Source organism: Lycium barbarum, chromosome 4 (genome assembly GCF_019175385.1).
Source record: "Lycium barbarum isolate Lr01 chromosome 4, ASM1917538v2, whole genome shotgun sequence".
NCBI classification, from domain to species: domain Eukaryota; kingdom Viridiplantae; phylum Streptophyta; class Magnoliopsida; order Solanales; family Solanaceae; genus Lycium; species Lycium barbarum.
Window position 1 is genome coordinate 143,180,479 of NC_083340.1, and position 17,318 is coordinate 143,197,796.

At 39.0% G+C, this 17,318-nt stretch overlaps 1 long non-coding RNA gene across 1 annotated transcript; it reads left to right on the top strand.

Annotated features, from left to right (window-relative positions):
- Positions 1-3,362, top strand: LOC132636754 (uncharacterized). The gene is made up of 3 exons (XR_009581404.1): positions 1-957; positions 1,057-2,633; positions 2,837-3,362. It is a non-coding gene; the product is annotated as an uncharacterized LOC132636754 (long non-coding RNA).
- Positions 3,363-17,318: the final 13,956 nt, after the last annotated feature.

Genomic DNA, 17,318 nt, shown 5'->3' on the forward strand with positions numbered 1-17,318 from the left:
CTAAACTCTTCTTACTTGTGGCCATTTTTCACAATTTATGAATTGAAGCAAAATATGCGACTACGTAGTGGCAAAGTAAGTCGGTCCGAGGCTGCAACAATTACTGATTTCGACAAATGGTTGTCACAAGTTGGCGATGGATCAGTTTATGATGATATTAACAAGGAGCTTATTAAAATATCTCCGGATGTACGCATCAAAGCGTCTAACAATCCAATATGTTCGATTGTTGAGGCAGTTTATCCGTCCCTTTTGCAGAATTACAACGACCCAACATAGTTAAAAGAAAGAGCAATACTGACGCCAAAAAATGAAATGGAGCATGAGTTGAACGAGACAATTATGCATATGATACCGGTTGAAGGAACAACATATTTTAGCTCGGACAATGTATGCAAAGCAAGCGTGAACACAAACGATGAAGAAATTTTGTACCCAACCAAATTTCTTAACAACTTAATATTCCCTGGGATCCCTAACCATGACATACACTTAAAAATAGGCACTCCGGTTATGCTGATTAGAAATCTAAACCAAACAGAAGGCCTATGCAATGGAACAAAATTGATTGTCACGCATCTTGGTATATGGTCTATCACTGCTAACATCATTTCAGGGAAGAACATTGGCTCGAGAGTCACAATTCCAAGAATTATTATGTCTCCAAATGAATCAAAATGGTTGTTCAAGCTTAAGAGACGCCAGCTTCCTTTAGCCCCCAGTTACGCTATGACAATAAATAAAAGTCAAGGACAATCTCTTAACCAAGTCAGGGTGTATCATCCGAAGCATGTGTTCACCCATGGACAATTATATGAAGCTGTCTCCCAAGCTACAACAAGAGCAGGATTAAGAATATTGAATGCTGACGATGACACGGAAGACCCTTCGTTCATCAAAAATATTGTATACAAGGAAGTATTCCAGAATGTATGTTCGAGAGATGAAGAAATCGAGGTATTTCACAATCATTTTCAATTAGAAACATGCATTACAACATAATCTTATAAAATGAGATGAATTCATTATAATCAATTCACAATGTCGTGTTACCAGATAACTATGCATACAAATGATGATACATAATGGAGATGAAACGCCAACGCCGATAAGCATACCAACATATGGTATACATTCCTGTTATTCCGACAAAGAACCTATATTCTAATCTCTTAATCTTGGCGATAATTTTATTCGGCTTACCAATAGGTTTTCTATAGCTTACAGGATACTAATGATTTCAAAATCCAGAGTAGATCGTAATTAGCCCAAATTATTGTACAGATTTGAGTGGTATTGCTAAGTATTACACTACCATGAGGAGCTTCTTTTATCTACTCATTTAGGCAGATATGATTTCTGAATAAAAGAGACACACACAATGAATGGCTTTTGGCATTTACTCTGTGCGTCACTTCTAATAATATGAAATTGTGAAATCTATGTTTTATCCTTTTGAAGAATGTAGTCAAAACTAAGCTAAATGAAGATATCCCAAAGATACAGTGATAGACAGGCTTTTGACAAGTAAACACATTGATTAAATGTAGTTATCCTAAAGTTCCAGTAATAGACAGGCTTTTGACAAGTAATGTAAATATGTGATCACTGGTAGTTTGATAAAATGAGGTTGCGACTTATCCCCGAATTTGATTGATGCTTTGTTGGGCTTAACGGCCCAAAGATACTCTTAAAATGATGTGATATTGTCCGCTTTGAGCCAAGCTCGCACGGTTTTCCCTAAAAGGCCTCACATCATTAAGAGTATCTAACTCCTTATAAGTAGAGCTCATTTTTCTTTCCAGCTACCAACGTGGTATTTTGTTCGCACACCCAATAATCTCCCCCTCGAACTAAGTTCCACATGACTCATTACGGGTTAGAGATTCAACGTGTCAATGTGTTACCCACATCATCAGAGTATTTACGGTCACCGAAGCCTAAAGGCTGTGTATGCGTCTTCAAAGTTACAGGTAAAGGTTGTAAACCGGCCCATAGACGGGCAAAGGCACTAAGCCGGGCCCCACACCACACTTCGCTATCTTCATACTCGTCCCGCCAAACCAAAGGCTGTGTATGCGTCTTCAAAGCTTGGGCTTAACGGCCCAAAGATACTCTTAACATGATATGATATTGTCCGCTTTGGGCCAAGCCTACACGGTTTTTCCTAAAAGGCCTCACATCATTAAGAGTATCTAACTCCTTATAAGTAGCTCCTTTTTCTTTCCAGCTATCAATGTGGTACTTTGTAAGCACACCCAACAAATTGGACAATCCTACTATTAAAGGACTAGGATATAGACCTCTTCTCTTGCATAATGTGTCATGATCTGTGCAATCCTGCAAGAAATGAATCAAAATAAATTTACAATTAGAATATATGGATCACATACATTGAAATTGTAGGAAACCGATGCGTCATTATGTGGATGGTGTAGTTACTAAACATTATATCTCACAGTCAATGTTTCAGATGGTCAAGTTGGGCTATCCTTGGCAGGTTCTGTAAAACGGCCCGAGTAACCATACGGGCATCAACCACATAGGGTTATTACCAAATGAGTGGTATTTTCACCTCGGACATGCAGTACTCATTGGATTGTTGGCTCATGCACTCACAACAATTTCTTTAGGTATTTGTATACATTATAAAATATGTTTTTATTTTAATTATACACACACACAGAGTGAAGAGATGGAGACGCCACACAGTAACCCCCCTAAAAAAATTTAAAAATGGTAGATTTCTCTGTTGTTTATAATAATCCATTTCTGTTTACATATGTTCATACCAATAACTTTGAGGAGAAACACCATTGCCCATTCTACTTTCCAGGTTATGTTTGTTCACAAATACAGTGATGGGATGGTTCTTGGTTCGGTGCTTCCTTATTTCATCCTCCTATTTTATGCTGGTTGTAGTCATGATCTATATCCAACACTTAACTCAAGCATAGACGGAGCCAGAAATGATCTGAAGTATATCGGTTTAATGAAATTCTTAGTCAGAATATGTGGCAATTTTTTTATCACTACCCCCTTTCAGGGCTCAAAGACGGTAGATAGAAGGGCTATAAAATTCCACAAGGTGGCCTTTTCATTATGGTCATATGTCGTCATTATCATTTCGAAATTCTAGGTTGTCGAGGGATTTCATTCATTGCGCAGACACTGTTTTCGTTTTGCTGTGCCGTAGGTGTAGCTTTATATCTGATGGGAAGGAGCTATGTTACTAGGACATGGTACCTTTGAAATTTTGAATATTTTCGTAACAATGTAAAGGCTCTGATTCATTTTGTTTTCAAGAAAATGCATTTTGCAAGTGCTCCTTTTTATCCCAATTCTGTCCCATAGAATTTGTTTGCTTGATTGAAACATGTTGTAGTTTGTCTTAAAGTCTGACTATATAATGGAGTAACACTTTTACCATGTATAAATTAGTAGACACATAAAATAGACTTTTGCCAGGCTTATTGAAGAGCGATATTACGTGACATCTTGAATAATTGCCACTCTTTTAATTCTGCTTATTTGCCCTTTCTGCTTTTACTTGTGTTATCCTACTTCTATCACTAGCTGATGAAAGAAAAAGCAAAAGATCAAAATGTCTTTATAGTTGTATTAATAAATAGCAGAATAACAGAATTATACATTAAAAACCCCAACACTTCTGCTTCTCTTTGGCTTAAACAATACAGACAATGATGAAGCCGTTACAATAAAAAATTTGCAGATAATTACTTACACTATATTAATTCATAATTTATGTCGGTATGAGTAGATACGTTTATAAATTACATTATAACTGTTGTAATGAATTAGACAAATTCCGAGGAAGATCTAATAGGTGTGATGAGGGTGTTTAACCTTTTAACATAAATTACCTAAAGTTATCTGTATTAAACTAATATTAGGGAATGATCATACATAATCTTAATTAACCGCGCGAAGCGCGAGTGATTTACTTAGTATTATAATAATCATATGACCAATTATGAAATAAGAATATGATTACATCAGTACTTGAGACTATGTTTGACTACAACCCATGTCACTGCTCTGCAAAAATTACTCAGATATATTTTTCTGATATGCATCTAATAAGCTAAATTAATATTCTGGGAGTCCCTAACACCTTGATTGAGGTTCCTCAGTCAAAAGGTTTCAACTAATATATAAACCCATTGTTCCTCCTACTTAAAAGAAAAAGAAGACTCGGATTAATTAAAACCAAAGGTTCTTAATCACTTCTTCCTCATTCCTACCTAGCTAAAACTTCCTTATATCTGTGTTAGACAACAATAAGCTAAGTTTACCAAAAACGTTGCGTCTATTCTAGGTTCGCCATTGTTAAGAAATTTCCCATGAATGAATTCATGCAGCGGGAGTATAATCATAGTCTCCATCATCGTCCTTGCCTTCTGAGTATGCAGCAGGAGCGTAATCATAGTCTTCATCATCGTCATCAACTTCCAAGAACGCTGCGGGAGCATAATCAAAGTCTGTATCATTGTCATCATCTCCCTCTAAGCATGTTGCTGGAGCATAATCTTAAAAATGCTAGACATTGTTCTTTGTGGTGTGAATGATTGGTGAAGAAACCAATAATCTTAAAAAATCACAACACGACCTTCTCTTCTGGAAACCAATAATCTTAAAAATGCTAGACATTGTTCTTTGTGGTGTGTATGATTGGTGAAGAAACCATATGTATGCTTATATAAAGGTAAGAGTCAAGTATATATGGACTCGTTTGGACACGTTAGGAAGTGTGTTATGTTACTAAAAGAATGTGCAGAGCCATAAAGCTTTGCTCCATTTAAGCTACTTTTGGGGCTGCCAAATCAAAATACACTTTACATCTCATAGATGATGAGCTTTAAAAATTATAATTATTCTCAAAATCTTTTTGGTGGAGATAGAATCTCTCCTATCTCTAACCTTTTGAGAGATAGATAGGTGGGATATAATATAAGTATAAACCATCAAAATCCATTAGAAGAAACATAAATAATAAAAATTATACTCTTCGCCACATGCAATTTCCTCCATAGATGTACTTATTAAATAGGCGTTTGGACATAATTTGGCTGAGATGTTTAAAAAAGTAGTATTTGATGATGAGGTTGTAAACAGGTATTTGAAAATTAAAGTTGTGTTTGAACATAAAAATAAATTGAAGTTTCGTGTGAGAAAACTCATAAAATCTGTTTTTTTAACTTCAAATTGTGTATCTCAAATCTGAAATAATAGGTTTGTTTAATAAGCAAATACCAAAATTTATGGCCAAACAAGGCTTTATAAGTTTTTCCACCTTTAAAGTTTTAACAGAAAATAAAAATTAGAAGGACAGACTTGAAGTATATATATTTTTTATTTTCCATCTAGTGTCCGATACGTATTTGTATTGGGGCTCGATTAAATTCAGATTCGTGTCCTGGAGTCAATGTGGGTAAAACGCTCCCTAGCAAGGTCAATTCCGTACCCAACAAGGCTCGATCCCAAAACCTTTAATTAAGAATGAAAAAGTACTTATCACTCTATCAGAATTTTGCCGGTAACATAGCTCAAAGTCAAGTCTTTCGAAAGGGGAATAATGATTCTAAGGTGAAACTTGTGAAATTAAAAGTGTGCATGGCACGTGGAAGTTTGCACTATCTATGTCGATGCTTAGTTGGCATGCCACCTAGGTAATATAAGTGGCTAAAGCTTGTTATTGTGGCAACTAGTTACGCCACAAAAGGTGATTTCCTCGCCCAAAATATGAGCAACAGTGTTTCAAAAATTTGGTCGCTGATAAAAAAGGCTATAATGGCGACTTTTGTCGCTGAAAAAAAAAACATAAACTTTCAGTGACCCTTTATTTTGAAATATATTTTAGTGGTAACAATGAACGGCCTACTAATTCTTTTGTTTTCAAAAAATTAAAATCTATTTTACATTTCTCAAAAAGAGTAGTATAAGAACTTTTCACTTCTCACTCCGTTCACTTTTACTACTTGTTCACTATTGGCTTGGCACGATCCTTAAGAATTTAATAAATGATATTTTACCATAATATTCATACTAATTGGTGAATAGTCTCAATTATAGACTTGAGAGATAATTTGAAAATGAATAATTAATGTTAAGGATAGAATAAGGGAAAAAAAGTTTCTCTCTCTTGATATGTTAAAGTGGACAATTAGTAAAAGTGAAATGAGGAAGTACTTAAATAATTAAATGTCATTAGAGTAGAAATAATCCAAATTAAGTAGCAGTATTTGGTCTTGTATCTTCCAAACTAAGTATACTGGATTAATACCAACTGCTTCACCATAGTAGCATCGTCATTTTGGACTGCTTGACACGAATTTTGATGGATATTCAATGGTTCCATTTACATAACCTTCAAGAATACTACACAGAATAGATAATATTTGCGACTTCCATAGAATATAGTTATTTCTATCCAGTTTAGTCAAATTAATTGGAGTGGGAAATAACGTCTCCTAGGGTAGTATTTGAGACTTCCATAAATGAAGTTATTTCTATGCAAGAGTGGGAAACATTGCCGAAAAAATAGAGTGTTGATCAATAAGTTAGTCTAGTTGTCAAAAAAAAAAAAAATAGTTTATATAGAATACATTCCAGAGTCCATTACTTATAGGTACATTTTTTGTGTAAGAAGAATGATAAGTCCTTGTATATCACAACTAGATATATAGAAGCCTATCCTATCTCAATCGATATTTGTATTTTGAATACAAGAGTTTGAATTTGACTTATCAATATCTTAACAAGCACAAGATGGAGAAACAAATAGATACAAAGCTATTAAGTGTCATAAATAATGCTAGTTTTATATGACTTGTGATAAAAATTCCTTCGAAAATTAAATCCACCTGCGCGCTATATATAAAAAAGGCCTCAATCATTAATAATAGACTAATTGAGCGATGTATAACATGTAATATAGGGAAAGTTATTTTATACTGATTATAATAATCAGGTGAGCGATCATAGAATATGAATACAACATATCATCAAGTGAGTTAGTGAGACTCTGTTTGACTACAACCCTTGTCACTGCTCTGCATAGACTATTCATTTTTTTGTCAAAAAAAGATACATCTTAAAGTTAATAAGCTAGTGATCTCAGAAATCCTAACACATTGTTTTAGACCTCAGCCTCCTCCAGAGGCTTCAACTAATATATAAACCTACATATTTCTACCTAAGAAAACTATGTTAATTAAAACCAAGATTCTTAATTACTTCCTGATCATGTCTGAATTAGACATAGTGTTCGATCGAACACGTTGAGTCTATTCTAAATAAGCCATGATCAAGAATCTCAAATGAATAAATTCATGCAGCAGGAGCATAATCAGAGTCTCGATCATCGTCATCTCCTTCCAAGGATGCTGCAGGAGCATAGTCATAATCTTCATCATCGCCATCTCCTTTCAAGGAGGCTGCAGGAGCATAGTCATAGTCTCCATCATCGTCACCACCTCCTTCTAAGCATGCTGCTGGAGCATAGTCATAATCATCATCATCATCTCCATCTGAACACGACCTTCTCTTCTGGAACCCAATAATCTTGAAAATACTAGACATTGTGTGTATCTCTTCTTGGACTATAGAAATAATGAATATGAAACTGGCAGTCGTATGATAGATCTCTTTGACAAGATGTGAAGACTAATGGTATCTGTGGTGTGTATGATTGGTGAAGACACTCTTTGCTTATATATAGGTAAGAGCCAAGTCTAGACTAGTTTGTGAAGCAGATTGGCACGTTAGGAAGTGTGTTATGTGACCTGAAGAATGTGCACTGCTAAATGCTTGGCTGAATTAAGCTACTTTTGGGGTTGCCACATCCAAAAATCACTTTACACATGTCATGTATGGAGAGCTAGTGGTAAAGATTATTCTCCATCCTGGTGGATATCCAGGTGGAATTTCAGCAATTAAACCATCAAAAGTTCAAAATCCCGTAACAAATAACATATATAATTAAAATATCTTTGTTTTGTATTGCTTCCTATAAATTATCAAGCACTATGTTTCTGTGAAAATATGAGTTTCATTCCCTTGTTTACAATAGCATATACACTTTTAAATACTTCCTATGTTTCAATTCACATAAAGTATTTGACTGGTTATTGCAAAATATAAGAAAGAAGTGATTTTTTCTAAAGTTGTGGTCTTACAGATGTCTTTGTAAAATAAAAATTAATTATAAAAAAGGTGTCATTATTGATTTCAAACATATTAATAAGAAAGTAGTGTTACTTAAACTGGACAATGTGTGGTAGCCGTCTCCTTAAATACGTGTGAATAGCATGTCGAAGTGCATACAGTCTATGTGGATGCATAGTTTGCATGACACGTAGCAGAAAGAGTATGTTGACAGGCATATAGTGAACTTGTCCTTTGATGATAAATGTAAAAAATGTTGACATTACTCTTTTGTGCATGAATTCTCAAGTATATTAAGCACTCAATAATAAAGAGGTTAATTACCCTTCATAACATGATACATAAGTACTTAACGTTCAATTGCAGCTTAATGAGTTAAGACATCTTTACATTTGTTTGCAGCAGCAGTTGGATCTGAAATGGAATATCCATAAGACCTATTCCATATACGAGGTTTTGGGTAAAATTAAGAAAAAAGCAAACCAATATTTATTCTCTTGCTGAGGAGCTAAAGGCGTTTACCCCGAATTTTTGGTAACAATTGAATTTATAAGTGAGGTATAAGATATGTGGTAAACTTTAATCTATTTTGGATTGATGTGAAATACTTATGAATTTGCGTGCTATAATATGTATATGTGAATATATATATATATATATATATATATATATCGATGCCTTGAACAAATATGTTGTTATAGATGATTAAGCTAATTATGTTAAAAGAATAAACAAGCCACAAGATCCACTGATTCGGACTAAAAAGGGAAAGAGAGAGAGATAGTGCTTCAATATATTTTCTATTATAATGTTCTAGATCTCAAAAAGTCAACCCCTAAAAGTAGGGAAATGTCCTCTATTTATAGTTTTGCCTCATGGGCCTTGCATGCTACACAAAGCCCTTTTGGAATAAAGAAACCCTAAAAGGATAAGATAGGGCCGTACGGTCTGACACCCGTACGGTTATCAGTACAAAATGGCAGAACGGTCTTGACGTGTGGCGGTTCTGCAGCTGGTTAACCGGACTAACGGCCACGTTTAATTCGGACACGGAGAAACCGGACTAACGGCCACGAGAACTTGACTTGGCGAAACCGGGCTAACAACAACGCAGAGTTTGGTCCGGATACACCAGACCAACAGATTTACTTTTCTTTCCTCGGATAAGCCACATCTGGTGCAATCCCCCGGTCTGAAGAAATGACTGATCATACTCGTGCTCATTCGATCTTACCCTCGGCCCTGGTGTCACCGGTCTTGCATATATCCGATTTTTACCGTATACAAATAGTCCCCACACTTTCCGGATCGTAGTTTTACCGGAGGAACGGGAAGTGGATGAATCACAAAACCGGTGGTTTCATAAGCCCGTTCTTATCTTTTAACTTTGGCGGGAACAATTGTGTCACGTCCCTCTGACATCGGCCACGTGTCTCGCCCCGAATGGCCGACCTCAGGAACCGCCGTAACCCACGTCGCCTCATATCACGTCTCATTAATTGTGGGCACATGGCACCCCCCGGTTGGCTGAACTCTGTAACCGCTACAGTCCCCCATGCCTATATAAGGCTTTTAACCCTCTCATTTTACCACTTTCACTTCTTCACCTTCTTACTTCTCCACTTCTGATCGTTTTCCTCTCCCATTTTCTTATTTGTTTCAATTGTTTTAATCTCCTTTTCTCAGTTGTTTTGATCGTGATCATCTCCTTTTCTTGCTTGTTTTGATCGTGATCATAAACCAACTTTTCCAACTTCTCCATTGTTGTTCTTTGATCGAAAGTGCTCCTTTGTTTCCTCTTTCACTCGTCATTTTGAACTCTTCAACTGCCCTTTCAATCTTTCCTTATATCACCGGTTTCATTTCCTACTTCAAATTCACCAACCTCCCTTTTCACATATCTCAAATGTCTGCCAACACCGAAACTGCCTCCCAGGACGTTCCCTCAGTTTCTTCCCAGGGAGCAGAGCCAACCTCACAATCCAAGGGAAAAACCTTCATTGAACCTACCGCTTCGGACATAGTACCGTCCAAACCAAACTACAACAAAGAATTTGAAGTCGAGAAGCCTTCTCCGGTTGCGGATAGAGGGTTCGATGTAAGGTGATATCCTTCGTCTATTACCGAGGATAATCTTGACCAGGTCCGGGCTGATTGCGGATGGGATAACTGTCTGGTTCAAGTGTTCACCCCCGAGCCCGACGAATCTATTGCCGATCATAGGGAAGGCTTCTTGTATGTTTACACCTATCCCTTTACACTCAAGCTCAACCCCCCAATTAACCCGGTTACTTTAGATATGTGTCGGACATACGATGTGACCTTGGCCCAAATTGGTCTGATAATCTGGAGGACCGTGGCCTGCCTCCGGCTGTTGGCTAATAATATAAAAAAGGAATTTACGATGACACATTTCATCCGTTTATATTCCCCGAGGCTATTCCGAGGGGGTGTGATAAAGCTCGCCAAGCGAGGTCGGAACCCAATTTTTTCGAAGATGGATGAAGACATAGATCGAGGTTGGTTAGAACGCTACATCCAAGTGAGGACCGCAGACATCATTCCGGCTGATTAAATGCCATTTCCGGAGAGGTGGAACGCTAATCGTAAGTTTCTCAGTTCTCCCTTCAATAATTATTCTTGCATGCTTTATCAAACATTTGCTCTCTTGTATTCACACGATTTCTCCCCTTTTCTTTATATCAGCCGTAGCATGGATACCTCTGGCCATCCGGAACATGATGAATGGGTTGGAGCACTCCTCGATCAACATACCCATGAACAACGGACATGGGGGAACCTGTCGCGTGGCTAATGGGTCGCTCAAAATCACGGTAATACTCAGCTTGAATTGGATCTTCTACTTTTTCCTTTTCCTTTTATAATCTCTTCGGTATTTAGGTTTACCCAAGGGCTCGGTGGAGCCAAGACCAGAGCCAGCAGCCGAGCCTGCTGCGCCGGTACCTGAATTTGATTCAGCAGGGACATCTCGTCTTAAAACTGCTACCAACAAAAGGCGGAGAAAGCCCTCGAACCAAGGGTAGAAACCGAAGAAGAGGGCAAGGAGCGTTGTTCGGACTCTAAAGGATGAAACCGAGCCCGATTTCCTTATTCGAAGGGTCGGTGTGGCACCCTCTTTTGCCTCTGTTCCGGAGGAGGAAACCACCATTCTGCCATTTCCTTCAGCCGAGGAAGGACCTTTTGCTCCGGCTTTGCACACAGGTGGGGAAGAAGTTCTTTATCCGACTCCTCTAAGGTCAATTGAATACGTTGACATTTCAAGTGATGCTTCATCTGAGGAAACTCCCCTGTAAAGGACTAGAAGATACGGGCTTGCTTCGAATGCTGAAGCCGAACAAAGAGCTGAGTCGGTCCCTGATACTAAGGCTCCAATGGATACCGGCCCACTGCCTGGTGGTGACCCGGCTGCAACATCCGAGGCACCTGCCTTCGCTGGGGCTGCTCCAACTTCTCCTGCGCCGAGGTTGGATAACCTCAATGACATGTTCTCGGATACACCACCTACAACTGGGGAATCAGCCGGTTTCGGACATCTCCCTATCCCACGAGTCACGAGGGAAGCTAGCTGGTCCACCGAAACTGGTTCAAGGGAAAGCTTAGTGCGTGTCTTCCCAGCCCCGAGCGTGGAACCAAGGAGGACAAGGTCGGCCGTGGTTACTGTCCCCGAGGATTGTAGTTTCTTGTCCCGTCCTGTGGGAATTGCAAGCTATCTGAGGCCCCTCATCTCGGATTCGGATAAGCGGAAGATGGCCGGACTCCTCTGGCAGAGTCTCATTAACGAGGGCATGCACGCGGGCAACCGGGTAAGCTTATCACCCAATCCTTCCATAATTCAATGTGAACTTTAGCTCCGGTTTTATCCAAGTTTTAACTTCTCGTATCTTTTACAGATTGTGGTGCTCAACAATGAGGCCTTTATCCATGCTCAGCAAGAGGTTGATGACCTTAAGGGCCAGCTAGATGCCCAAGGTCGGGAACCGGAGAAGTTCCAGCACCTTTGTTATATCCCGTATTTTCGTACGATGAATTATTCATAAGCTGAGGTGGGGTCCACATGTCGAGATTTTTTTTTTAGAACATATGAAAAGTTATATGAATAATATATGCGAAGTTAAACACAACCCAAGAAGGACCCTTGAGCCAAATCAAAGTGAAAGCCCTCCAAAATAATATTTTTAAGATACGTTTTCGGGTGATTTGATTTCGGGAGGTCATAACCTTATCGTCCTTTGGGAATTTGGGAAAACTCCCAGAATGAAAGTTGTAGATAATTGAAATAGCTTTCCAACCATAGGTCGTGGGTCTTCATGTGACATCGGGATAAGGAGATATGAACATTTTAAGGCAGAAAGGTCAAGCTGGGCAATGAATTCAGCCCAACCCGATTCCAAGTCGGGTCAGCCCATTTTCTTTGCCATTTAATGAAAAAAATCGGCCTTCTCTTTCATTTTCAGACCTCAAAAAAACCCTGAAATTTCAGAGGTAGAGAGAGAGAGGAGAGATAGAGAAAGAAACCAAATTTTGACCACAATCTAATCCCCGAATCGCGAAGCTCCTGAAGAGAAAAGTGTTGTACGTCGCGGTGCCTTCAATTTGAGATAAAATCAGCCAAGAAAGAGAGGGTGGAAGTGGTTGCTGCATAATTAAGGTAAGATTAAGGTCCATTTTTCATTGTTAACAAGTTTATTTAGAGTTTTAACGGATTAGAACGGAGAAAATAGCATTATAAACTCGTTTGTTGTTTTGTTGGGATTTATGGATTAAGGGGCTGTTTTAGGTGGATTAAATGGATGAAATTAGCTGAGTTATGATGTATAATAATTGTTGACATTGTTGTTGAAGTTGTTGATAAGTTGTTGTTCTTGAATTTGGGAGAATAAAGCGTATAAAGATATTGTATACAAAGCGTATATCGGGCTGTTTTGTGCCGATATTTGGGGCTGTTTTATGTAATTTTCGTGACTGTTTATTGACAATATTTTGGGGCTGTTTTATATAATTTTCGTGGCTGTTTTATGACAAAATTTTGGGGTTGTTTTATGTAATTTTTGTGGCTGTTTTGTGACTATATTTTGAAGCTGTTTGGTATAATATTTGTGGTTGTTTTACGATGATATTTTGGGGACTGTTTTATGGTCGTTATGGACTGTTTTGTAGGCTGGAATATCGAGGGATTGGCTGTAGTTGTTGTTGTTATATTATGGATATACGGAAATAAAGAAGTGTATACAAGCATTGGCATCCGAATGTATATTGGGCTGTTTTGGGAGTAATTTAAGAATGGATTTAAGTCTAGTTTGATATGAAATTGTTGGTATTTTGATTGATGTTTGGCTAAGTTGGAATTTCGAGGATTGTTAAGTTTACAGGGGAAATGCTGCCCAATTTTCTCTAGAATTTACGACGCGTCCTTATAATCTATTAACTAATGTTAATATGAATTCTCCCGTGAAGGTAACGACGTGACATTGGAGGAGAGCAAGTGAACGATAACATAGCTAAACGACAAAGGTATGTGAGGCTAGTCCTTTCTTTCAAATGGCATGAATCCTATAGCATAAGTTTTTTTCCTCTTCATGAGTTCCTATTTTCCGGAAAGCTAGAAGCCTAAGTCCATAAATGTCTATATAAGATAAGAGATATGATATGATGATGCCATATTGATAATGATGTTATTTATTGCTTACACTCACCTTATGTACTAATTCCTTCAAGGTGAGGCAGAATGTCAATAATTGCTCCATAATGAAATCGGGGGATCACGACCTTACGTCACCCCGATAGAGTATAGTTGATCTTGAGTCTTATGCATGTACTATGATAAGCATATTATTACAAGTATTTTTTTATGAGCATGTCATGATCATATTACACCGCGCCTAGTTGGCCGGGCAGTCACCGCCAAGGCGGGCAGCTATACGGATACACCATGACCTTTTGGCATGGGCAGATACCACTAGTGGGCGGCATGAGATGGTACCCCGGACGCGGGAGGCCTGGACGCGGGCTAATGTTATTGATTATTACACCGTTCTGATATGGACGGGCAGCTTGCATATTATGCATATATGAGATTATGATGAGTATGAGTAAGACAGCATGCATTACTTCTTTTATGATTGTCATTCAGATTCAGATGTTTCATATTGATGTTCACATTATATTATCACTGTCTTTCTTCATTGATTATGCCTCTCATACTCAGTACAATGTTCGTACTGACGTCCGTTTTCTTTGGACGCTGTGTTCATGCCCACAGGTAGACAGGAAGGTGAGCTTGGTCCAGACCCTTAGTAGCTGTCAACTGATCGAGAGCACTCCATTGTCCGGAGGTGCTTATGGTTCTTCTTTTGGTATATTTGCATATTTTGGGCATGACGGAGTCTTGTTCCGTCTATATGTTTAGTATGTTAATAGAGGCTCGTAGATACGCAGTGTGGGTCAGATGGTCTCGCAAGATGTTATTATTATGTATATGTTATTTTGATGGCCGAGAGGCAAATGTATATAAGTATTTATGTTTTTATATAAAATATGATTTTCCTACAATTCGTGTATAAAATTGGTAAAAAGGCATTAAATGAGTAAGATGAGTATTAGAACGAGTGGTGCTCGGTGGCTAGTCCCGGGTACCCGTCACGGCCCCTAGCTGGGTCGTGACAACCTTTTGCAAGTAAAGGAGGATCAATTGAACCGGGCAGCTGCCCTTTCCAACCTTCAACCCGAACTCGAAGCGGCGAAGGCCGAAAATCTTAGTTTGAAGGCTGAGTTGGCCGGAATAGTTAAAAAGAACCAGCTCCTGGAAGCGGATAAGGTCGGCCTCAGCTAAGACAATGCTCGTTTTTCTTCGAGGCTCGGTGAACTCGAGGCCACCATCTCCCAACTCTGAAGTGAGCTTGATTCGGTCAAGACTGATGCCGTGAAGTTGGCCGATCGGCATAGGCTGCTTGAATCTGAGAATGCCACGTACAAGGACAAGTTGAGGGTTTTTTAACAGAAAGTTGAGGATAGGTCCCGGATATGCGACGAGCTCAAAACCAAATTCGAGGAGACAGCCGAGGCCAATGACATTCTGAAGGCCGAGCTTGAGTCGGCTACTCAATTTCAAATAATTCTCGATGAAGAGAGGTCGAAATTAGTGGCTAAATTGGCCCAAGCTGAGGCCGACTTAGCTGAGTCTCTTAAGAATGTGGAGGCTGCCGAGGCTCATACCACGATTGCGGTTGAGTATGAACGGTGGAAGTCCGGAGGGCCACCCTTGAGCAAGCCCAACAAGGATTTGGCGACCTCCCGACCCTGATACTCGAAGCCAGAACGATCGAGGAGGAAGCCAAGAGAGCCCTCGATACCGATTTTGAGGATTCTGTGAGAACAGTATTCGAGCACTCCGGCTTCAGTCGCACCGGGTAGACTGGGCTTTATTTTTTCTTTTTGGCTCGTTTTTATTTTTTAACTCTGTAGAAATTTCGGATGTAAAAACCTTCATATATGGAATGTGCATTTTTCTTTCCGATTCTCTTTATTCTTTTATCTGAATGCTTGTTATGACTTTTGCCTTAATCGTCAATCTCGTTAAAGAACAAACAAAGGCTCGGAGCTATTTTTCTGGACTGTGCCTAAATATTGGCTTTTCTCTTCGTCCGGTACATTTTGTCCGGGGATTTGATCGAGTGGTTTGCCCGTGGGACTTATTTATACTCTGTGAATTTAGACGTCTCCGAATCACGTTAGGCATTTTAGGGCCGATATTTTTTTACAGTTCACTTATCATAGATTAGGTTGGGACACCTGAATCCCTGCCTTATCAATTTTTGATATAGCAGTCCCCATTCGAGGGTGTTAAAATATTTTGGCTTGGTTCAATGCAACCTTATTGCCTTTGTCGAATTTCGACTATAGTCCCCGGTGTAGGGCATTTAGATAAAACGATGCCGAATTTCAGCGGCAATCACCGGTGTAGGGTGTTTAACAAGAAGACACATCTGAAATGAATTCTTAATAATCTTTATATTGCAAGTATTTTCACGTACATGATATGAAGACTTCGTCCGTTTCCTTCTGTTTTTGCGGTAGCAAATACTAAGTGGACACGATTCGTTCTGATCGTTTGGTCCTTACATCGAAACCTAATACAGAAGGTCCGGTTTTGGACGAAGGTGAGATACAAAATTTCGAGGACTTCTCCGGAGTAGCACCTAACAGCGTTCACTTGCTTTGTTGAGCTACTTCGTTTTCTATTAACCGGGGTAAGCCTTGATGTGGGTATAGTGTAGTCCACTAGTGTTTATCCGAGTTGCATGATCGGGTAAGCACTATCAAGTCCCCACTCGTAGGATATACCCTCGAGTTCCCGGACACTTATCCTCGTTTTCATCAGGTAACACGTTGTACTTGTTGCATCATTAAAAACCTTGACGGAAAACTTATTTTGGGACAAAACGGTACTAAGGAAAAGAATGCAACACGTGTTTTCAGACCTAACACCTAACTTCATCCGGTACTCGACTTCCTGCAAAAAATAAAGATTAACAAAATATAAACACAAGGGTAGGTGTCCATACCTTAGCAGTAATATCTCTTCAAATGAGCCACATTCCAGTTATTACGCAACCGTTGTCCGTCCATGGATTCCAGCTGATACGACCCTTTACCCGTTATTCCTGTTATCTTGTACGACCCTTCCCAGTTCAGACCCAACTTTCCGTCATTGGGATTCTTGGTGTTCAAAGTAACTTTCCGAAGCACCAAGTCCCAACTTGGAAATGTCAAAAATTGACCCTCCGATTGTAGAACCTTTCCATTCTCTGTTTCTGGGCTGCAATGTGGACCAACGCGTTTTTGTGAAGTTCATCCGTGAGGTCAAATTTTATGGCCATGGCCTCCTCGTTTGACCTACCGGTGGCGTGTCTGAATCAGAGACTCGATTCACCAACTTCTACGGGAATGAGGGCTTCGGCCCCGTAGACCAACGAGAAAGGCGTTTCTCCCGTGCTTGATTTTGATGTGGCTCTGTATGCCTACAATCCCTCCGGTAGAACTTCCCTCCAGTGATGTTTCGATGTTTCAAGTCTTTTCCTTAGATTTTGAATTATTGTTTTATTCGTGGATTC